Source organism: Falco cherrug, chromosome Z (assembly GCF_023634085.1).
Source record: "Falco cherrug isolate bFalChe1 chromosome Z, bFalChe1.pri, whole genome shotgun sequence".
Lineage (NCBI taxonomy): Eukaryota > Metazoa > Chordata > Aves > Falconiformes > Falconidae > Falco > Falco cherrug.
Window position 1 is genome coordinate 75,785,511 of NC_073720.1, and position 24,760 is coordinate 75,810,270.

A 24,760-nucleotide genomic window follows, 5' to 3' on the forward strand; every position below is an offset into this window, starting at 1 on the left:
TTGATAGGACACTGATGTTTTTGGTTGTTGTTGGGTGTTGTTTATACTAACTCAAGGACTTTTTAGTTTCTCAGGCCCTGCGAGCGAGAGGGCTGGAGGGGCATGGGAAACTGGGAGGGAACACAGCCAGGAGAGGTGACCTGAACTAGCCAGAGAGGTGTTCCATATCATGGGACATCACGTTTGTTATATAAACTTGGGGGATTGGCTGCAAATCATTGCTCAGATACTGGCTGGGCATCATCAGATCAGGGACTGGCTGGGCATTGGTCAGCAGGTGGTGAGCAGTTGTACTGTGCATCACCTGTTTTCCTTTCTCCCTTTTCCTTTGGATTTTATACACTTCTGGTCTCTGCCCTCCTCCAACTCCCCCTTCCCCCAACCCCCCCCCCCCCCCCCCCCCGCCCCGCCCTGCTCCCAACTGTTATTGTCATTATTGTTATTATTGGTTTTCCATTTTTCTTCAATTTCAATTAGTAAATTGCTTTTATCTCGACCCTTCAGTTTTACATTCTTTTCTGATTCTCCTCCCCATCCCTCTGGGTGAGGGGGAGTGAGCAAGTGGCTGCGTGGTACTTAATTACCAGCTAGGGTTACACCACAACACCATGCTTCATGAGGGGCATTGGGAACAGTTGCAAAAGCATACGAAGTACAGTACAGTCTTATGATTAAGAAAACATTTGCTCAAGTTCACTGCCCTTACAAGAAACAACATTCTGCATTAAAATTTAAATAAGGTGAAAAAAACAACTGGGAAGGATTGTGACATAGTAAAGAGCTGCAAAAGGATATGAAGTACCATGTCATGAACAGGTAACTATTTGCTCAGGTTCACTGCCCTTATGAGAAACAATGATCTGCATTAAAATTAAAATAGGGTGAAGAAAACAGCTGGGGAGTACTGTGAGTCAAAAAGCTCAGCGTTCCTGAGCTGCAGGAAAGATATGCAGACACCTAAGAGCCACCAAAGTGTCAATATTAAAAGCCTTTAAAGTTAAGATTCCCCATGGGCATTGCAATCTGCTAGCCATTTTCCCAGCTGTTCTGTGCTCCTGTTCAATTTAACATTGACCATAAAACAACACCTGGTTGCTGATGGAGCAGGCCACTGAGTAACTTCCAGGATGAGAGAATCATTAAGGCTTACTGCATTCAAACACAACATCGGAGTCTGAAATCAGACCCTTGGGCACTCTCCCCACAGAGCTTCCCAGCACTGGGGGAGGCCCTCTGCCCTGGGCCTGGCCCACTCCATATGAGCTGCCCTCCTCCAGGATGGCTGGTGACCTCAACCTGGTCAACCTCCGTGCTCTGTTGCCACCAGCAACCAGGCTCTCTTCCTGCTCCCCCAGCGCTGAGGGAACTCCTTCTGTGGAGGCCACGGACACAAAACACATGCAGCATTTGTCTCCTCGGGCTTGGACTGCTCTAGGGTCCTTATGCTTAAAAAAAGTTTCCAAATTCCTTCCTAAGTATTGAGGGTGGCTGACGTGCGGCTGGGGCGGGTAAGAGGAGTGCAAGTCAACCTTCTCACCAGAGAATGACACCGGAGAGCAACACTGGCCTTTCTCTGCCTGTGGGTAACCTTCTGGCCAGAGAGACAAATTTCTGATACTCACTTTGTGTTCCACACTGGAGGCATATTGCTAGAGTCAAAATATGTCTAGATTTCTTCAAGCTTTTGAGAAGTGTGTCAGAAATGGTCAGAGAAACAAGTGTAGGGGAGGGGTGGGGTAGTACCTCACTATTTCTGAGCAAAGGGAAGATTTAGAGGTTATTTGAACAGGGATCCCACCTTATTTTTTCTGTTCTCATTTAACTGTAGTAGTGGAGCCCAATTAGTCAGTTGGGAGTTTATGGCTAACGGTGTGTTGGGGCTGGCATAAAGAGAAGCTCAGTTGCAGGAGAGACACCTCCAGTGCTTGCTTCTCATTTCAGACTAGCAAGGTCAAGTTATGCCATTTTGTCTTTTCAGACAAAAAGAAGTCTGAGGTTTGGTTCCAAGAGTGCTCGGCATTACATTTACATATGCCTTCAGATATTACAGTAGGAACTAATCCAGGGAACTACTGCATCTAGTCAGCCCAACACCAAACAACATCCTAATTTCTCTATCAGGTAAACTTGCCCTAGTCTGCAGAATTACACTGGTACTAAATCAGGCAGCACCTGGATTACATTATGTTTTGCAAGGAATGAAATATTAGTAAAGCTGGATGCTCTGTCCCTGCTTATTAGTAGAACTAAAAGCACCTGTTTTTAACTTACTCCTTAGCTATCACTGACTAAAATTATTAATCTCAAATTGTTCTGAGCTTTTATTATTAGAGGCAACTCTTGCTTAACAACCAGAGCTTTTCCTTTAGATGAAGACAAAAGACTTAAACAAATATGTAACTCACGTCAAGATCAATTCAATAACGAAAGAGAAAACTTATTACTGGACCAGGCAAATGGAGCTGCCTTTGGCAGGGGGTGCGGGTGGGTAGGGGTGGTATATGATTTATTAGAGGAGTGTATGTATGCCAGTAAAGACTGAAAACCAAAGTAAAGAAACAAATCCACCGAACAAGAAGAATATGAGACATTGACAATGGCATGCATAGGTCAAGATACAACTTTGGCAATTAACAAATAACCATAAGGTAAATGACATGTAAGTCAGCCAGCATTGGAAACAGGAAGAGCTGAAGCAAAAGCAACCATCAGAGCACATGCTGGGAACCACATCCCTGAGACAGCCAAATTCAGACTGATGTCAACAGGCAGCAGAGGTATGTATGCTGGATGAGGATGAGCCCACCAGAATACAGATTAGTCACAACAGCAAGCTCAGCAACAACACACGTGCACTGCTGATGGAAGAAAACATCAGCAGAAAGCTGAAAACTGGTGTTCTCAGCACAGGGTGATACTAGTGAATCTATAAGAAAAAGAAAAACAGAGAAGAAAGGAAAAAACAGTGATAAAAAGAGAAGGAACGGTAGTCAAACAAAATGCTTTTCTTGGAAGTGGGTATTTGTAGGCAGTCCTTGAAAAATGAGGTGAACCAGGACCAGTATGGAGACAACGTAAGTTAACAGAAGTAGTGCTTGGATGTTAATGTGCAGCTTTAAAATTTAAAAATGTGGGATTTTCCAATTAGGCATGCTAACACTTTGTGAAATAGAGGTGCATCTCATAACACTTTCTTTGACCTGTGAGGCTAGTTTGAGCTCTGCATTACACGCAGTCTGGATACTAGCAGCACTGCAGTAACAGCAGAGCATTTGTGCAGCTTGTTGCTGAGTAAAAGACCTATGCCTGCTGTTGCTAAGGTCTGAGCAAACAACTAATGAAAAATTTGAAGGCAGTAGTAAGTCCACTTGCCAGACATGCCTGGCTTAGTTGCATATGCTATTGGTAGTGCTCTTTTACCCTTCCAGATCATGGCTTTATCCTTTATTCTGCATTTTATCTTAAGGGGGGGGGGGGGGGGGGGGGGAAATACTTTTTCACTCTTAAATTTTTCTCTTTTTCCTATAAAGAATAAACTTTCTATCAAGAAGGCCATTGGACAGTTCCTCAGGGTCAGTTAACTAAGGAGTGTCTTCAATGAAGCATGTATCTCCATGTAAGTGTAGCTCTTCAAGGAACATCAGGCACATTGTTTTATTTTGCCTCTGTGAATCTGCACTGAGAGAGTACTGGGACCAGCCGTAGAGCTCTGATTATTCCTGCAAAGTGGTGTTTGGGTGCAGAGAACTGTGCTCTGAAGAAGAGCAAATCAGAAAGTTTCATGCGGGAGGGAGGACTGATAGATTTCAGAAGAGAACCAAGTGGTTTACTTGTAGCCACTTTAGGTTTGTAGCCACGTGGCAAAACCTGAACTTCTGTCAGTGATGCCTGTAACACAGAGCTGCTAACAGATTTGCAGAGGTACCTTTAGCTAGGATCATTATAACAATCTTTAGATCTTTATACTCACAAGGCTTATGCTAGGACTTGTGCCACCTTATTCGTACCACTGTAGATGCAGAGAAGTAAGTTTTCTGCAGGAAGTGCTAATGGGATTTAGAAGCAAAGACCAAACCCTTCATTGCAAACCCTGTAACAAGGACTATGTCTGCTTGCATTGCTTTTCTTGCTTGAGAAAGAGCATCTTTAACTGCTATATTCTTGCATTCATGAAAATTTGATACAGTTAGTGAAGAAGTTGGACATCACTCTTTCTAATTTTCTCTGACATAACAGTTTTTTCTGGTAAAGTTCAAAGGGATTAATAGTCATGGGTTTAGCAGTAGTGTGGAGGCACGCAGAAATAGTCAGTGATAGGATGACATTCCTCTTCCATGAGAGACAGAAAGAAAATGAGACACTTTGTGGTCCGTCCTAGTGGAAAAGCAGATTTCCACCATTTATGCCCTTAAGTGGTGACATCATGGTGCATTTTGTTGCACGAGCTCTCAGTGCAGTGCCTCTGTTAACCTGCTGAGCAGCTTTGCTTCAGCAACAGTATTTCATTAACCTTCCTGGTGTTATTATTGCTGATCTTTCATTATAGCGATCACTGTACAGATTGTTAACATTCTGCCTTTGCAAGTAGAAAACATTATGAAAACTCCCTGGACTTGGTAATGGGAACAGCATGCTAATGTTAATTATAGCAAAGGCATTTGTGAAGCATTTAATGACAACCTTCTTGGTATGTGTTGGCTTCCCAGTCAATACTGAATTACAGATCTTTGCTAATATTAAGACAAATCTACTTTTTAATATGGTGTATTCACTCAACATTAAAGAATGACATCCAGTTATTCCTAGCTAAAATGTGTGGTCAACCTGTCATACAATTTACTCAATACCTTTTACAACATTTTTATTTATCTGATTAATTGCTTTTATTTGGCCAGGTTAGTTTACACAGAATAAGCCACAGCTAGTGAAAGGGAGGTTTGACAGTCAAGCTTTAAGAGCAGAAGATTAGTGCTTTAAATCATACTAATTTAAGAAATATGTTGAATGGATTTTGTAAGATGATGAAGTCACTCAGCCTATGTACTTAATTTGGCCTAACTGTGTTTCACAGAAGAGCATCCAATCCTTGTCTTCCTCATGTCTTAGGCAAAAAAAGTTGAATATGTAAGTTCCTTAGAACAGATAACATTATTTTCTGTATCTGTCAGTTTGATTAAAGGCAAAATATTTGTTTGAAAACAGTGGTTGAAGGATTTTTTAGCTGGGGATCTGACCTCAATAACTGCTGTAGAATAAAGTATCGTGGAATAGTAGCCCACTGCTGCTGACGGGGAGGACAAGATCCAGGCCACACCAGTCGGTCAGGAGTTATGGAGGAACTATGTGTATACCTTTACTTCAGTAATTTTCTTTCCTTTTCTTTCTTTCTTTCTCCACTTTGCTACCCCCCTCCACCCCTCCCCCGACCCCAGAGAAAAGTGATCAAAATTGACGAGAGAATCAGAGATCATTGTGATGTTTTAGAAGACTGGCAAATCAAACTGCCTTTATGCTTTAAAAGAAACTATCACCAGGCTGATGTTAGGAACTTACTTTGGGGAAATGGTAAGTCCATGATTGTAAGAGACTGCATCGGTGAGACCCACCATTGCCACGGCAGATGTGTTTGTCTCAGCATTGCTATGGCAGGAAACTCAAGCCATCACCACAGGAAATGTTTATCTCAACATTCTTAAGGCAGGAAACCCACTGACCAACAACATGGAGCAACAGGGGGAGGCTGATCCTGCAAAACTCAACCAAACCCCTGTGCATGCGCCCAGACCTGGGGCTGGGGGGATCAAGGGGCCTGGAGACCTCTGAGGACCACCTGACAGCATTGGGCACACACACCACTGCTGCGTGGAAGGTGTGATTAAGCAGAACAGCTTGTGACAACCCTATAAAAGAATGGAACCAACTAACATTGAATGGAATGTTCCCTACCAGAGTTGGAAATGAATCAGCTGTTCGGACAGCGCAGCTCTGGGGTGGTAGCTATTGCTGTGAACTCTTTCGTTCTTTCTTTCCTTTCTTTCTCTTTTTATCTCTCCTACTCTCTCCCATTTGCATTTGCAAAGCTCTTGCTGGGCAAATAAAGTTCCTTGGCTCTTGACTCCGTTTTGAGTCTTAATTCTGTTCCCAAGAACACAAACAGAACCTCGCTCTGGTCTTGGACTGGCATGTGCCAATGATTCAACAGTTTCACTACTTTTAACTATATATGCAAATCAATAGTCTTTAACAACCATATTAGCTGTGATGTTCAGTCACAAGGAGCTGATGCCACATTTTTGTGATTCAGTCTTTGTGGATGAGGATGAAGTTGAGGTGATCATGCCTGAATGCTCACCAACAAGAAATGTAAAAAATACAGCCTTGATACTACTTGTCCCTTCCCAAAAGGGAATCATCTGCCTCTGATGGTGCTTATCTTGCCATCATTTTTGCCAGCTATATTTCACGGGCAGCATGAAATAGACACTATACCCTGCCTATTGTCAGTCCTTTGCTACTTGTTTTCTGTTCTCTATCTTACAGACTCTATAACTGAGTTCCTGGTTACACCTTTTCTCATACTACCTGAGTACTAATACAAACTTTTAAAAAACACTTGTCTTTTTTTGCCTTTTTGATGATCACATTGCTTGATTGCTTATATGACATCATGGTATTCCAAAAGTCCTTATACTATTGTTGCTTACACTGTTCTAGTATGGTTTTGGTTTGTTGCTGTTTTTGTTTTGTTTTATGGCAAGCTAATATAGGTATAGGTATAGGTATAGGTATAGGTATAGGTATAGGTATAGGTATAGGTATAGGTATAGGTATAGGTATAGGTATAGGTATAGGTATAGGTATAGGTATAGGTATAGGTATAGGTATAGGTATAGGTATAGGTATAGGTATAGGTATAGGTATAGGTATAGGTATAGGTATAGGTATAGGTATAGGTATAGGTATAGGTATAGGTATAGGTATGGATTAGTGCCCTCACAATTTCTCGAGTGCCCTAGGCCTCAGATTTCACTCCACATTCCCTTATTAGATTGCTCTGCATAAATAACAAGGACTGGTCTGAAATAGTTTACACAGAACTGAAAATGAGTAGACTCTGACATGTTGTCTTCCCAATCCTTTCATTTTACACTAATGTTAGTTCAAAATATTCATGGTTTATTACCACAATCTACAAAATAATGAGATGAAGTGGAAAAAAAGAGATTTGAAAGCCGGTGATGCAAGGGAGGAGAGGAAGGTCTTTACCTCTGCGCTGTTTGTGTTTACCTCAAATACCAAGCTTTCCTGTGCATATCCAAACATTGAACCTGCTTATCTATGAACATGAAAGCCGAGATGCTACAGACACTCATGACATCTGAAAGCCAGGATCTGAGAAAAACATCAATATATTGTGAGACTAGTAATCAATGGTCAGCCTTATTATTGTTCATACAGTGGCATAAATGTCAAAGGATGATAGATGGTAGCAAAATGTAAATCTGGTATTTCACTTAAGCACAGATCAGGGAAACTTCAGTACTGTTTTAATAAGTTATATACTTCAGCTAACTTTCATGTATCATGAGCGTTTCAAGACCACTAGCTCAAAGAAGTTCACTTCTGGTGTAAAGCTACTTCTGTGCAGCCTGATGCCCGTGCCTGGTTCCACAGTGAGGGTAGGCTGCCGTGAAATCACCTTTACTGGCAACCGCAACCACGCTGAGTTTGCCCTCATGTAAGAAAAAACATAAACTAAAAATCACTCAGCAAACAGACACATACATACACTCATACATAAACACACACACACGCACACACTATATGCTATACAGTTTCTGTTTGCTGGCCTCCTGCTTCCTGGGGATACTTTCCCCAGTGCTTGCAGTTATTGGCATATTCCTGCTGCCACTGGACCTACTGGCATGAGAGTGTCTAATTACTGTTATCATGGAGAAATTATGAAATCTATTCTAGGGCCACCATTTGGTTCTGTTGTATCTCTTCGTTTTCCTTGTTAAGAAATGAAGCCTGTCACCATATAGTTGCTTCTTTCCACCATTATACTGTTCCCCTCAAAAGCTGTTTCTTTCAGTTTCTTGTGAGCTTGTGTCCTCTTGTGGACATTCCTCCCCAAGTTAATCTGATTCTGGCTCCTTAGCTTATTCTTCTCTGTCCTCCGTGGTGGTATGACCATCCTAGAAGTATAGTGTTTGGGTTTACAGCAGTGCTCTAAATATAGAAATAAATACACTCACGAGTGTATGCATTTTTATTCAGAATTATTGTTTTATGTAATTTAATAATCTCCTCTCTGTCTGGTTCTCCAGACCACTTTAATGGTTCTATTTTCATCCCTTTCCCTTGATAAATTCATGTTACTATCCAAACCAATATTCCTTCACAAGTTATTACTCAATAACTCATCTACCTTTCATTTTCTTTGGTCTGGAAAGGATATTAAATTGCTAATTACTTTCTATTGTAGTATTGGAAAATATTTTCTCACAAATATCAATCTTTTCATAGAAACAGAGGAAAGTAATGACACAATTATAATCTCAACCTTATTTTTTTATTTCAAATCAGAATGATACCTATGTACAACTTTCAAGCATCTCATTTGCTCTGAGAAAACTTCATCATGTTGCTTTATTAAATTGCTGCTACACTTACCAGGATTGTCCCCCCCAGATCATTCCAGCTGTTTGCACAAAGGACAAGGCGTGTCCTCTAACAATGCTGGGATAACAAAGTTAACTCCCATAGGTCAACTGAAAGGACTGTTACTTCCCTTACTTCCCATCTTCCTCCTCTTCTTCCACTTGTAAATATTTACAGGACCTTTTATTTTCTTTTTTTCCCCTTGGATAAGGTATAAGACTGTGTAAGGCTGAGCAATAAACATGTGATTCACAGGAAAGTTGTTCCTGGTTTTACTCACACTTCATTGCATCTCCCAAAGTAGTTAGCATAAGATTTGTACTCTGATTAATGCAAACCATGACAAAAATAGAGTGTTTAGCTGGTCAGTTCCACCATTACCAGAAAGAGCTCCTCTATACTCGTTGATCTTCAAGGTACAAATCAGCTTCTCAGGGATGAAATGCAAACACCTATTGCAATGCAAATGAGCACCCACTCAAAAGCTGAGCAATCCTTGCAGGACTGTTAGGAACCTGTATCTTATTTTGTAATTGCATGTAGGATGTATGTATTTTCCTAATAACATTGTTTAATTGAATCTGTCAAATATGCTTTGCCTAGCAAATGAAGTGGGATTTAAATATAATTGTGTACACCATAAAGTGCTAGCTGGCATAGGAGGGCTATCTGCTTTAATTGGTGGCCTTTCTCACTGGGGCTTTGTTAAGCATGTGCTTGTCTCATTTGATGCATCCTGTGGCTACTCAGAGCTCAGGAGGGTGGTCCATTCTTCACAAGAGTCTTAGTATTTTCACTGCCCCAGTTATTAAACGGCAGTCTTTATGCTTCCTAACTTATGTACTGCTTAATCTGTTCTGTGCTCATATAAATGCTCATTAGGGATCTCTACAGGCTGTGCAAAAGATTATTAGTCGTAATTGCTCTGGGAACCCATGTGCCAGCAAGTGCCCTAGGGTGTGACTCGCTTGACCTTTTAATTTAAAAGGAGAATGAGCAATAACATAGAGTAGCTACAAGATTGCACGTCTTTTTTTGCCTTCATGTATGTGGTTCTAGGTCCTGTGTGTAGGTGTTTAGTTACACATGTTGATGAAGACCAGGTTGTCTAGTTTGTTAGCTATGGGTTTATGTGGGCTGAGGGATTTTTTACTGTTTGGACCTCCACTACTGCATGGGGTTGGAGTGTAAAACAGTTCCTGTCACTGTCATGCACAAAACTTACTCCATATTCAAATAAGCATGCAAGCCATCAAGTAGACTGCATGAATGGGGACTGTAACTTCATCCTTGAACTCATTAAATACATAAACATACCGTGAAGAAGCTCAACAATGACAAATGCAGATGCAGATTGTGAACAGAGAACAACATGAAGTTCTCATTCTTTAAAGCTACCTTTTCCTTCCCCTCATGTTATGTGCAGTTAATCCAGACTTACTTTTCCCCCCATTGTTCTACGAAGAATACTGAAAACAGTACAGATGGGCAATGTACATTCAAAAAAAGCAACCAATTGAAATTCTATTGACTTTGAATGCAGGAAACATAAAGATGCCACATTCTTCAGAGATACTCATGCATTAATCTTTCTCCTCTGCTTTTACTGCTGCTTTGATCAAGAAGAAAAAAATTTTTGATATTTTATGGGCAGACCTTGGAAGAGTTCACTGCTTTAAGTTACTCATTCAGATATAGTATTCAGGTCAATTGGATGGCATATGCAAAATAAAATCTATGTTCCTTGATAGCCATTGGACTTGTCATTGTGTCCACACTGTCCTCTTTCCCCTCTCTACCTCTGTTTCGCCATGAATAAAACAAACTAGTTGTAGTCCTGTTCTATGGTACTTTCAAATTAATTGAAAACGTACACTGATTTTGTTATAGATATTGCATGTTTGCATACTGCCACAAAGATCCTATTTTCTCCTTTTTTTTTTCTTGTTTCCAACTTGTTTAGACTGATTCCTTTATCTCTGGAAGTTGCCATGGTTTTAAGAATCTTTCTAACACTTTGGTCCATTTATGAAAATTCATTTTTAAAAACTGTGGCTATCTGCATGTCCTAGATAATAAATATACTTGTAGTTAAGTTCTGGCATTATCTTACCTACAGGACAGAGTTTTCCCATGAATGTATATGGATCTATCTCTCATAAAATGATCTTTATGATTATACTAATCAATGAGTTCTTTTCTTATAGCATGGCTTTAAGCACCTTTTGAAAATGAAAGAGTATGGTTTAGTTGTAGATATGCTAATAAGGTTCATTTTGGGTAATATGATATTCTTTTTGATGGTTCTTTGTATCTTTCAACAAAAAGATGAAGACCTGGTAAAAAAATGATTGATTAAAACCCTGCAGTGATGTATTTAAAATTCCCTGAAACATAAACTAGCATTTCTGATGTACAGGTTACCAGATTTAAAACCTCACCTTTCCTTCTAGTAGTTAATAAATATTACTGCTTATGTTCCAACTTATTGATGCTTTCTTTTTTAATATAAATTGTTTTTAAAATCTGGCAAAGTGATCAGTGCTAATAATGGATGTTTCTCTTCCAAGTTTCCTTTTGGCTTGTGATCCTGTCAAGTTCTCATCCAATAGCTTTTTAAATGGGATTGAGGATTAGTTTAGACAAGTTAAGTAATTTTATGTGTGATTCATGTGAATTTCCTGTTAATTAGAGCACCACTTGAGAGCCTATAAAGAGAAAAACATGTCTGTGTATGTCAGTTCAGTAGAATATTCTTCTTCGATAGCCAGGTTGGCTTAACTGAGTTTTACATATACTCATACAGTGATGTTGCAACAGATACTTTGGAGAAAATATAAAGTCTCTTCTATCAGTCTCTATTTAAATGTAAAGTAAAGTAAAATTAACACAGTGAGATTTCTAGCTATCACTTTCTAAAGCCTTGTTAAGTTGTTCTTGAAGTAATAGACCTAAAAATTGGGTTTACATTCCTAATTTCCACACTTTCATTGTCAGTTTTATTGATTCTGAAGATCATTGACTAAAGATAGCAGGAATGTGCACATGACACATTATAGACCCATTTGTGGATGTTGTAGGCCCAGATTCTCTGAGGCTTTTAGCTTTCTAAAGCTTGAGAGAATGCTCCAAGGAGTTTAAACGACTTTCAAAAGCTAAAACTTTCTTAGTTTCCTCTCATTACTGGTATTAGTGTTGGTGTGCACCTTTATTAAATGTATTCTACTATTGTGCAACTCCAAGCTTGATCTGTCTAACCCTGTTTACAGTGATGTGCCTGTCTCTTCCACACAGTTTAATAATCTTTGTTCTTTACTATCTACCCTTTTTCTCTTTTAGCTTACAAACACATGCACATATATCAGATATATGGCTTTTCCTTTACATTGTTTTCCTGTCTAGCAATTTCTTTTTATCATGTGAGGTCTCCTTCTGATGTTTTACTAGTTTCATCTATTTTATTCCAAGTGATGCTACTTATGTTTTCGTAACTATTTTTCTTAAATGTGTAAGTATTATAATGCAATGATCTCATTCACCTCTTTCCTGAAAGCCTCCATAAGCATGAGAAGAGTCATAAATAACTGTCTGGATCCTTTCTGGTTTGTAGAAGATTTGGGAAACTTAAGTCCCATTTACTGCTCAACTACAAATGTCATTTATGGTAATGTCTCCTAAGATCCAGAGCTTAAGTTAATGATAAAGCAACTAGAGTTGCTTATTCATGTCACGGAAATTTGGAGAAGAAAATGTACACTGCAAATATTGAATTCAGTGTGAAGACAATGTGCACCTCTAAGTTATTCAGACAGATGGACATCCATGAAAAGTTTCCTCTTTTCTGAAAAAGTTTTCATTTGTTTTGGCCATGCTTTGTATGGCAACAGTTCACATTTCCCTTGAGTTAAGGAATTATCTCAGCAATTCTTCTTGAAGAAATTGCCTTTGTAGGTGGAAAGGGGGTTTTGCTGTCCCTGGGAACTCTCACCTGCTCCTCCAGATTTTCAGTGCTCAGATGGCTGGACAAGAGATGGTTATGCCCTCATGGAGCAACAGGCACAGCACAAATGCAAATCCCATGCTTCTAAATGGACAGTAATTTTTGTGGGACATACTGTAGAAGTGAAGGAAAAAAGCCTTTAGAGAAGTAAGGAGAAGGGCTAATGCAAAATTCTCACATGGTCTGCAGGGTTCCTGTTTTCAGGTCTATGAAACAGGGAGAATTGTTGTTAAACAAGGATGAATTATATTTTTTCCTGAATAAGAGGCACTGTACAAAAGCAAGTTCATTGTAATTTCATGTCTTATCAAAAAGTAAAGAAAATATCTACCCTGTGGTTCAAAGCACAATGTAGTGAAGAACAATTTATGAAATGGGGCTTTAGTCTAACATGTGTGGTAAGAATTTTGATTGAATGAGGCAAAGTGTCGTCCTGTTTTAAGAGTTATTAATAGTTTAATAGCTGCGGCATTTCAGTTCAAATATTAAAACTTTCACTGCTAGGAACTTCATTAATTGCATCACAGACCCTTTCAGAGGAAGAACAAAGGTAGCATAGTAATATTTGTCTGAACAGGCTCGTCCCAAAAAAGGGGCTAAGATTATCAGGGTGAAAACAGAAGCTAAAATCATGTTTGCTTGTCTAATTAGGAATTATTCAGTTCTACAGTCCTGTTTATATGTACTGTTGTAAAAGATTTTTATGCTGTTTTCCCTCTCCCTCTGTTTACAGACTTGGTTAACAAAATGTTTCTTTTAAGAATAATAACTGCAGTCTCACAAAGGAGCAAGAAATTGTTGGCTTTTTGTTCCCTAAAGGTTAAAAATGGAAACAATTAAATCTGTAGAAATGCCTGAAGTAAAAGACAAATAAAAATAAACTTAAAGATAAATGTAAGGGATGTATAGCTGCAGAGTTCTGCCAAAAGTCCTGGGAAACAAAATGACATTCTTTAAAAAATCAATGATCATTCTACAAAAGTCAGTGAGCAGAAACTGACTATGTGGACTTCTGGAGGGCTGGTTTTGGGTTGTTTAGGAACCCAGTTGACAGAGTCCCTTGGGAGATAACAGTTCTAAAGGGCCAAGGGGTCCAGGAAGGCTGGCTGTTCTTCAAGAAGGAAGTATCAAAGGTGGAGGATCAGGCCGTCCCCATGTGCCAAGAGATGAGCCAGAGCGGGGAGAAGACTGGCCTGGCTGAACAGAGAGCTTTGCTGGAACTCAGGGAAAAAAGGAAAGTTTACTACCCTTAGAAGAAGGGGCAGGCAACTTTGGAGGACTATAAGGATTTTGTGAGGTTATGAAGGATGAAGATTAGAGGTGAATGCCCAGCTAGAACTCAGGCTGGCCACTGCTGTAAAAGGTAACAAAACATGCGTTTACAAATATGTTAGAAACAAAAGGAGGGCCAAGGACAACCTTCATTCTTCATTGGATGGGGGGGTGGGGGCTTGCCACAGAAGATGAGGAAAAGGTTGAGGTACTTGTTGCTTTCTTTGCCTCAGTTTTTAATAGCAAGATCAGCTTCCCTTTGGGTACTCAGCCCCCTGAGCTGGAAGAAGGGATGAGGAGGAGCAGAATGAAGTCCAGGAGGAAATTTAGTGACCTGCTGCTCCAACTAGACACACACAAATCTATGGGGTGGGGTGGGATCCACCCAAGGGTACTGAGGAAGATTGCAGAAGAGTCACCAAGCCACTCTCCATCATTTATCAACAGTCCTGGCAAACTGGAGGGGTCCCAGAAGATGGAGGTCAGCCAGTGTGATGTCCATCTAAAGAAGGGCAAAAGGAGGATCTGGTGAACTACAGATTGGTCAGCCTGACCTCAGTTCCAGAGAAGGTTATGGACAAGATCACCCTGAGTGCCATCATCTGGCACCTGCAGGACAGTCCAAGGACTGGGCCCAGCCAGCATGGGTTTATGGAAAGAAGGTCCTGCTTGGCAAACCTGATCTCCTTCTATGACAACATGATCCTCCTAATGGATGAAGGATAAGCTGTGGATATTGTCTAACTGGACCTTAGACCTTAGCAAACCCTTTGACACTGTTTCCCACAGTGTTCTCCTGGAGAAACTGGCTGCTCATGGCTTGGTTGGGTATACTCTTCTCTGGGTAAAAACTGGCTGGACATCCAAGCCCAAAAATTGGTAGTAAATGGAGTTACATCCAGCTGGCATCTGGTCACAAGTGGTGTTCCACAGGGCTCAGTACTGGGACCCGTTCTGTTTAGTATCTTTACCAGTGATCTGGATGAGGGGATTTAATGTGCCCTCAGTAAGTCTGCAGATGACACCAAGCGGGGGGAGTGCTGACCTGCCTGAGGGCAGGAGGCTCTGCAGAGGGACCTGGGCAGGCTGGAGCGATGGGCCCAGGCCAGTCGTATGAGGTTCAGCAGGGCTCAGTGCCGGGTCCTGCCCTTGGGTCACACCAGCCCCACGCAGCGCTACAGGCTGGGGCAGAGCGGCTGGAAAGGGCCTGGTGGGAAAGGGCCTGGGGGTGCTGGGTGACGGCCGGCTGGGCAGGAGCCAGCGGTGTGTGCCCAGGGGGCCCAGGTGGCCAGCAGCACCCTGGCTGGTGTCCCCAGCAGTGTGGCCAGCAGGGCCAGGGCAGTGACCGTCCCCCTGCACTGGGCACTGGTGAGGCCGCCCCTCAAATCCTGTATTTGGTTTTGAGCCCTTCACTTCAAGAGGGACATTGAGGTGCTTCAGCATCTTCAGCATGTCTAGAGAAGGGCAACAAAGCTGGTGAAGGCTCTGGAGAACAAGTCTTATGAGGAGCAGCTGAAGGAAATGGGATTGTTTACTCTGGAGAGGAGGAGACTCGGAGGGACCTTGCTGCTAGGTTGTAGGCAGGTGGGTGTAGGTGTCTTGTCCCAAGTAAAACATAGTAAGACAAGAGGAAATGGCTTCAAGTTACTCTAGGAGAAGTTTAGGTTTGATATTTGGAAAAAATTATTCACTGAAAGAGTGGTGAAGCCCTGGGACAGGCTGCCCAGGGAGGTAGTGGAATCACCATCCCTGGAGGTATTTAAAAAATACATAGATCCAGTGTTTGGGGACATGGTTTGGTGATGGACTTGGCAGTCCTGGGCTAACGGCTGGTCCTGATGATACCAAAGGTCTTTTCCAACCTAAATGATTCCATGATTCTAAAAAAATCCTCCTACTATGTCTTACCTGCTATGAAACACATAGGTCTAAAAGCTCTGATATCTCATATTCAAGACTACCTTACCACTACTCAAGCGTCACTCCCACTTCATTTCTGAGATGATTGCATTCACACTCAATGAATAAATATTTAGGTTATTGTTGGATTAACACAGCACGTTGAGTTCTATATTTAGATTTGTAGGTTAGAGCACTTGACATAAATCCTTCAGAGACAGTGTATGCTGCAGCTCAGATAGGTTAAACCCTTCCAAATTTCCTCATTCTTCTTGTTCACAAAGCTGTCATGAAGAAAACATGATACTCTGCAACACCCAAATCATTTTAAAATAAAATTGCTTGCTGTCTTCAGTGGAGCACAGCATTGCTTCTTAGAGGAATTCCAGTGATTATCTGATAATTATTTTTTTTTCATAGAAGTTAAAGAAATCACTACAATTTGATTATCCTGCAAGCAACTGATAAAATTAGTCAGTAAAGGTGGGCTTCTGACAAGCCATATATTCCTGTTGGAAAAGAGTAAAACCTGATTAAAAGATGGAGTACCACTGGAAGGTGGGAAGACACAAGAGAATTTGAGTTCAAACAGAAAACATCCTACATTTAATCTGCCTGAGCTTTTTACATGAACTAGAATGTTACTCCTTACAGAGGTGATGTCTTGTGAAATTTGAATATTGATATTTTGGATAATTTGATATTGTTTTCATTGATGACTCAGTCACAACACAGTGAAGATACTAAGAAATTTCTAAAGGATATAAAACTGGAAGGCACCATTGGTGCATAGGAATATCTCCATGCTCCACAGGTAGAAGTGAACGGTCATTAAGATAACTGTGGTACATGGAGTAAGAATAGAATGAAACTGTAGAGTATAAATACGAAGTCTGTGCAGCTGAGGTCCAATTTGAAGAGATGATGTTCAGAGAATCTAGATACGAAAATAAGCAAGGAGGAAAGACATTATGAGACATAGTCCCCAAGCTCCCTTCTAGTTCAACATTTGCTGAGAGTCTCAGAAGAGCAGGTGTGTGGAGAGATACTCTGCTTCAGTACAAGGTGTCTGAGGCAGTATCCTTCTGAGGCTCTATACAGAAGCAGGAAAGCTGAACTTCAAAACCTATGTGTAAACAGGAGAAGCAGTTCTCTGAGATCTAAGCTAATAAGATCAGGCATAGTATGTGTGCAGTCTATAGAAAGTGTCTGAGATGTTTTAGTTAAAAAGTAAGCTGCATAAGGTTAATAAGTCTGTCTCCAGGAATGGAAAATAATTTTGTAACACTCTGATTGTGTTCCTTTACTGTAGAAAGGCAAAAGTGTCATCTGACAAAGCCTTTGTAACTGAGACCTCCATCTATTAAACTCTCTATATAGTAACTTAGCAAAACTTTCTGGAGTAATTCAATAGGAAGTGTTTGCTTTCTTCAAAACTAAAGCTTCTTTGTCTAGGTATAAGACTAAAACAAATAATCACAAACTAATCCTTATAAATGCTGCTTTGGGGATCAAATGGAGGCAACTGTGGACATTTACCCACACACTTCTTGAAACAGGTATTAAATTTCCATCATAAAGTGATTATCTTACACACAACAAATTTCAAACAGCATATCTTTACTTGAAGGCAGTATGGAGAGAAGCAGCAGGTCTTGGCTCTGTAGAATGTTCCTTCCGTTCCTTCCCATGTTTTTTTGCAAGAGTTCAGAAAATCATAGAATGGGTTGGGTTGGGAGACACCTCAAAGACCATCTAGTTCCAACCCCTTGCAATGGGCAGGGACACCTTCCAGTAGACCAGGTTAAAACCACATCCAACCTGGCTTTGAACACTGCCAGTGATGGGCTATCCATAGCTTTTCTGGAAAACCTCTTCCAGTGTCTTACCGCCCTCATAGGGAAGGATTTCTTCTTTATCTCTAATCTAGATCTACACTCTTTAAGGCCATTACCCCTTGTCCTATTGCTACCTGAAAAAAATATCTCTCCAGCTTTCTTATAAACTCCCTTTTAAGTATCAAAATGCTTCCATAAGGTCTCTGCAGAGCCTTCTCTCATTCAGGCTGAACAAGCCCAACTCCCACAGCCTGTATTCATGGGGGGGGTGCTCCAGCCCTCTGACCATCTTCATGGCCCTGCTTCAGACTTGCTCCAACAGGTCCATGTCCTTCACGTGCTAGGGGCTCTGGAGCTGTACACAGTACTCTCATGAGACTGGAGTAGAGGGAAAGAATCACCTCCCTCAATCTGAAGCCATACTCCTTTTTATGCATCCCAGCAAAGATACAGCTGGCTTTCAGGGCTACAAATGCACATCATCGGGCCATGTTGAGCTTTTCATCCACCAGTGCCCCCAAGAACTTCTCCTCAGGGCTGCTCTCAATCCATTCTCTGCCTAGCCTGTATTGATACAGTACGGGGTTGACCTGACCTGGGTGCAGGACCTTGTACTTGGCCTTGTTGAACTTGACGGGGTTTGCATGTGCCCATTTCACAAGCTTGCCGAGGTTCCTCTGGATGGCATCCCTTCCCTCCAGCATGTCAACTGCAATGCACAGCTTAGTGTTAGCAGACTTGGTGAGGGTGCCCTTGATTCCACTGTCCATGTCACTGAGAAGGATGTTGCACAGCACTGGTTCCAGCACGGACCCCTGAGGCACATCACTCACCGCTGGTCTCCACTTAGACATTGAGCTGTTGACCACAACTCTATGAGTGCAATCATCCATCCAATTCCTTATCCACTGAGTAGCCCACCCATCAAATCCATGTTTATCCAGTTTAGAGACAGGGATGTTGTGCAGGACAGTGTTAAAAACTCAACACAAGTCTGGGTAGATCATGTCAGTCACTCTTTCCTCATCCATCAATGTTGTATCCCTGTCATAGAAGGCCACCAAATTTGTCAGGCACAATTTGCCCTTAGTGAAGCCATGCTGGCTGTCTCCAATCACCTCTTTATTTTCCATGTGCCTTAGCATACTCTGCAGGAGGATCTACTCCGTGATCTTGGCCAGGCACTGAGGTGAGACTGACTGGCCTGTAGTTTTCCAGGGTTTCCTTTTTTTCTATTTTTAAAAATGGGGGCTGTATTTCCCCTTTTCCAGTCTATGGGAACTTCACCAGACATGCAGTCCTGTTTGTCATTGTTGTCTGAAGCACATTTTAAGGAGAGAATTTCTAAGTGTAGCTCATACTTATTCCAAAGAATTGAACAACTGACCTGTAGTCCATAACTTTTGAGTTTGAGAATATTAATTTAAAAGGTATACGAGTATAATAAGAATCTTGTTTCACTTTCATTGATGGCAATTTTCTTGTGGCAGTCATGTTTATTTGCCTTTTTCTATTGGCAGGTTTTTATGTTTTCTGATAGTAGTGTCCAAGCACATAGCTGCTATGCTGCTTCTTTCACAGTAAAGATTTTACTATCACCTTTTTTTCTGTTGCTTTTTGTTGTTTTTTTTTTTTTTTTCAGTTGCTCTGTGTGTGGCCCAAATATAATATAGGTTAAATTACGAAGGGGTCAGAGGTAGCAAAGATCTGTCCTTCTGTTTCAACTTCTGTGGTTATAAATTGATAGACCAAATCAGGAAAACAACTGGTGTAGTATATAGAGATTTCTTATCTGTTCTTCATTTTCATAATTTAGACAAAATACATTAATTATATCCTACATACTCAGTTTTCAGCTGAATTCAGTTTGTGCACACTTACTAAATAGAGGAACTTAGCAAATTCAGCTGCATAAAGCTCTTCTGGCAGTCCTTACCTGCAACAGAGAAAGATTTGCAAGTAGCTGCTCTGGATAAAATATATCTCAGTTAATAAGATGAAAATATACTGATGGATTAAAAATATTGTGAATAAATGTGGCACCAAATAAAGTATAGTGAACAAAACTCAAGCTCAACAGTTCCTTTCTTTTTATTGGAACCAAAAAATCAGTCTTTCACTTTTTTGTGATACCCATTGTTGTATTTTGTGTTTGAAGCATTTTCCTGAAAAGGCTGAGAATGTTTTTCGCTTGATCCTGGTTTTGTCTTCAGGTTTTTTTTCTGCATGCATCTTTCCTGTGTCTTTGCCAAATAAAACTCAAGGGACTTGAAGTATTCGTCTTCACACAGTTAAAGGAACACCATGAGCAGATGTTGGAGCAGGGAATTGAATATATCTCAATTCACAATACATCACACAACTCCATTGGCACCTGTGTGGTTTCAGTGTTGCAGAGCTTCTGCCTTCTCTCAGTCAGTAATGCTGGACAACCCTAACTGGAGCTTAGAATACTGTCTCCACCCCAAGGTGGTACGTAGTTAAGGCTGTAGACAGCTTTCTGGATAGACTGAACAAATGGACCTGGATCCACTCAGGTCTGAACCCAGTTAAGCTGACAATAGTCACAGTTCTGATGTTATTGCTAATTTTGTGTCTTCCTACCCTTTAATGAAGGGAAATGGTACTAATGCCCTTTCTATATGCTGGTAGATGTGGTTAGAAAGTCTTTCAGGGAAGGTAAGCTAAAGTGACAAAACCAGTCTATGTCCATCTGGATCCTAAAGATGGTGATAATCAGTCCTGCTAAGACTGCAACATCTACATGCAGGGGGAAGAGAGCTTCTTTTTTTAAAATGGGTATATAACTCCTAAGTCAAGGTGTTAAGTATCCTGATTTGTATTTAGGATTTTACTCTTTGCGGAGATTTAACCTGAGGACCCCTCCTTCTCTTTTAGCTTTTGTTTCTGCTAGAGATAACTAAAACCCCTCTGATGCTTCCAATAATTTAAATTTGCTTTATTGAAATGGGTATTTTAAGATGAATAATAGAAACCTGTGAGTACTCATAGGAACATTTCAGTATATTTAATATTTTGAGCCGTAACGGTTGGCCTCTTAATGTGCAAACTCTCTGTACTCTGACAGCTCTCCTCAGTGTATAAAGCCCCATTGCAGCTCTATGTTTTCACTATCTGAGACTAAACAACTCCAGTTACTGAGTTATGCACCATCTACCAAGGTGGACTCAACATCTTCCAGGGAAGACAATGTAGAAAATTGTAGAACAGTATTCAAACTATATTTAATCAGTATCACAAGTGAATCAAACAGGAAAATCACAAGACAGAGATACTGTGCTGAATTATCACCCTTTAATGAGAAATCATTACTGTGCAATTAGTAGTATTTTAAAAAGGCTGTCATCCTGGCAAAGTGAAACGGTCTGGCCCTACCATACTGCCTGATCTTGGGCTTCTGGCAAATGCATTCTTTTCCCAGTCAGGGACTTGCCAGCAAAGAAACAGGAGACTCAGTTTGCATTTGTAGAGTAATTATTTCTTGCATTACTTGACTAGGAAATTGCAGGTATGAGGCGACTCTAATTATGTTATTATGTCAAGGAATAACAAAAGAATATCTGTGCAGATTTATTTTTCTTTTTCACATGGTTAGTTTGGTAGGTGAACTAAAAGCACATTTTTCATTCAAGCATATCACTTCTTCCATCTGAAAAAAAAGCCAACATGAACTTAGAAAAAGAGTTTAACTATTGCTTAATCTGACAAGTTACTAAATGGAAACTCAATTTGTTGGGTTTTTTTGTTTGTTTGTTTGTTTTTGTTTGGTTTTATTGTTTGTTTGTTTTTAAGGAAGAGCATAATGATTTACATTTGTGTAAATGTCATTTGAGGCAAAGTTTGCATTTCTTTTCACAATGTATTACTCACTGGGATGCATTTCCTCCACCCAAATAGGACAGTTCTTTCTACTATTATAATTCATGAAGAGATGGAAGAATAGTCTGGATGAAGGAAGACATGTACACAACTGTGGAGGATGTTATCAGCATCCTCCTAGCCCTTGCAGCTAGCCAGTTGACACTGCAGCCTAGGAGAAATGACGTGCCATAAAGAATTGGCATGGGGTGTGCCCACCTCATAGCAGAGTTGGCATATGTGATGACAGGCTGTTCCTTGGGTGATGCCTGTAACAAAGCTGCAGCTATGCCCCCCTTTTTACTCCTGCTTTAAGCTGCTAGCTGCTGCCAACATATTAGACTACATATTCATGCAGCCAGCTTAAAGCATGGACACCTCATAATACAGATTCAGCTGGAATGCTTTTTCCAAAATGCAGTTAAACAGTCTAGGGTATTCTATTAGAAACTTTGTGAGAGAAGTGGGAAAGAAATCCAGAAACTTGAACTTCTATTTCCTCAATCCTGGCTTTCACGTTTCTCTTACAAAGGTATTGATATAACATGACTACATATTAAAGATGCCTGTTTCCTGTCTGAATCTGGGACATGTTTATAAGACAACAATAGTTATTTTCTAGAAGAAATTGAATCATCTCCCTCTTTGTTTAAACCTAAGAGACTCTGGTGTACTTTACTTTCACCATTTGTGTTTCCAGATGGCCATGGACACTTTTATAAGAGAAGCTCAATGTGTTCTTCCCCTAAAATATTCTGGCTTTATTGGTGTCAATAAAAGAAAAGGGAAAATTAAGACCTGAGATGTGCATTATTCTTTAATTCAGACAACTCTTCAGTTGCTATTACTTCTGCAACTTTTCTTCATTATAATTTTGGCCACGAAACATACTTCCAAATGCATCAATGCATGGGGATGATGTCGACAAACACATGTCCATGCATTTTCAGCCAGTTCATCCTTTCTTTTCTCCACTTTATTTTTCCTAAACAGGAATATTATTACCGTTGCTGCTGCAGTTATTGTATTTCTAAGTATTGTAATGTGTTTCTGGGCACTTCTGGCTAAAAAGATTCAACACCTGCAGGCTTTCCATATATGCCATTTCATCTTAAAGATTTGTGATAAATTTGGAAATTTATTACTCAACTGAATTCTACTTTAACTACCTTAGTAAGAATTTTAGAGGCTAAACCCCTGTAGCAAATAATTTCAGCTTCAAGTGTGTTATTGGAGTTTTAGGAACTTATAGGAGGCTCTGAGGCAGCTAAATGTGACACAGTATGAATGTAAATGCATGGTGCAAGGTGATTTCTGAATGCAGAAACTTAAGATTACGTTGAATGAAACATAGTCAAACGTAGTATTTGTGCTATTTTTCCTGCTGTGGAGTATCATTGCCAACAGCCTGGCCAACTCGGTAGAGGAGAGCCTTAAACTAGAAATAACAGGAAAGGAAGTGCTTCCATAAGGAATGTGTAAAGAATCAAGTGATAGGATGGGTGAGGCAAGTGCCCAGAGTAATGGGAATAGAAAGGACATAGCAATCAACAAAACAGAGCTGAAGTGGAATCCCTTGAAGCACAGGATTTTAAAGAAGGAGATACCTGCAGAATAGCCTTATGGAGAAGGCTCTCAAGCTTCTTCTGGGGAAAGTCCATGCCTGAGTGTCCATTTCATGTCCAAATGCCCCTGCACAAATGCACCCATCACAGTGAATGAGCAGCAGGGAGAGGTCTTTGTGCAGTTACAGGACCTTGACCTCACTGAAAGCACAGGGACATGGGGTGAAAACTCTCACGACTGAAGTCGTGTGGTGGGGGGTTACAGGCTTCTTAGGAAAGACAGTCTGGGAACATGACAAGTAAGAGTGACCCTCTATGTGAAAGAGCAGCTGAACTGCATGGACCTCTGCCTTGGGATGGGTCAGGAGTCAGCTGAAAGCTTTTGGGCCAAGGTTATTGGGGGGCACACCACCATGAATGGTGTTGCAAACCTTTTGATGAGATAGAAGAAGTACATAGGGTCTTTTTCAAGTAACTGTAAAAACCCTCATGTTTACATGCCCTGGTCTCATGGGGGACTTTAACAACCCCTGTATCGACTGGAAGGACAATAGCAGGGCTTAAGCAAAAATATTGACATTTGAAGTCTAAATTATCTGTTTAGTAGAAAATAAATCTCAATAGTGACAGTATGGTTAAAGTCATTATAAGGGAAGCTGTCTTAGACTGTAGTCCTTTTCCCTGATGCTTTGCTTTCCCTTCAAATGCTCCCCCAGATACAGATGTCCATGGATGCAATGTGAAGTAGGGAAACAGTGAAGTGGGAGTTGTGGTAAGGTGTTAGTATCCTAGGTTCCTCACTGTGCTTTAATGATGGTGACTTTTTTCTTCTGAGTCCTGGGTCCACCAGGGTTTATTTTTATCCATTTCTCAGCAAAATCTGCTTTGACCTCTTTTTTGTTTTGTTTTGTATCTTTTTCTGTTGGTTCCCAGCTGTTCAATCTTTCTGTTTCTGTGTGTCATCTACAAAACTAGCTTTACCTAAAAAAGATGAGGCTGTGCCCCTTTGGGCACCACTCAGATTTGTGCTTAAAGGCCGGGCCCTCTGGTCATGTCTCTGCATGCTGCCATACCACATTTTAATCTATAGTCATCGACAGTTCAGTCAACACACAACAACTACTTATTGTCATTATAAACCAGACAATAACTAAACCAAACTTAGTTCACAGTTACCTGACTGCTTGACAGCTGCTGTCTCAGCTAAAAAAGCCAAAACAGCTCACGTCAAGACAAAGCCAGAGGTGTCCCGAGACCCTGCCCTGGCACTACAAACCTTAGTCATGCCAAAACTCATGTTTACTGGGCTGCAACAAGAGAGGCAGTTTTGTCTCCTATTTTGCATGCGCAACCAAATAGAGGCATGGAAATAACTCAGTCTGAGCAGGAAGGCACTGCTGTTGTGAGTCCTGGGTCAGAACAAGAGAGAACAGTCTTATGAGACATCTCTCTTTCAGCAGTTTACTTGGATCTGCTTTTTTTTTTTTTTTACAAGAAGAAAAAAGCCCAGCATCCTCCACATCCACAATAAATGTCATTTCCCATCACATTAATTATTAGTGTACTTGCCTGTTGTGAATCTTAGTGAAGCCATGGGGAAATATTGCATAACACTTATTTTCTAAATACAGGGACAGCTCTGA